The sequence below is a fragment of the Cicer arietinum genome, chromosome 2 (assembly GCF_000331145.2).
Source record: "Cicer arietinum cultivar CDC Frontier isolate Library 1 chromosome 2, Cicar.CDCFrontier_v2.0, whole genome shotgun sequence".
NCBI classification, from domain to species: domain Eukaryota; kingdom Viridiplantae; phylum Streptophyta; class Magnoliopsida; order Fabales; family Fabaceae; genus Cicer; species Cicer arietinum.
The window spans coordinates 218,461-218,882 of NC_021161.2; positions in this window are offsets into that span (position 1 = coordinate 218,461).

Below are 422 nucleotides of genomic sequence, written 5' to 3' on the forward strand. Positions count from 1 at the left end.
TTTCTTGAAAATACAAGGGTTTAGACAAAAAAAACTAGCTAATTTGAATTGAGTTATAATTAATTTGAATTATCTTAATACTCCTTCCATCTCTAAATATAAAGAAAATTTGATTTAAAAAATTGATATATGTAGTTAAAAATTTAGACTCTATATATCTATATTTTCAATTCATTTTTACTTGCATTTTGGAATAAAGTTATATTTGCAAAATACCATATTTGCATATAGTTTTGCAACTGTGTCATAACCTATATATATTAGTATTTAAAATTTCAAAGCTACCTCAAAAATTCAAAATTGTAAAAAAAAACAAAAATCATAAGTGGATAAAACCTGTCCTGGATGCTGCCCATAAAGAAGTTAACAATCTCCGGGAAGTGAAAATGTTTTCTGCTGCATTTTGGATTTGTTGCTCTTTC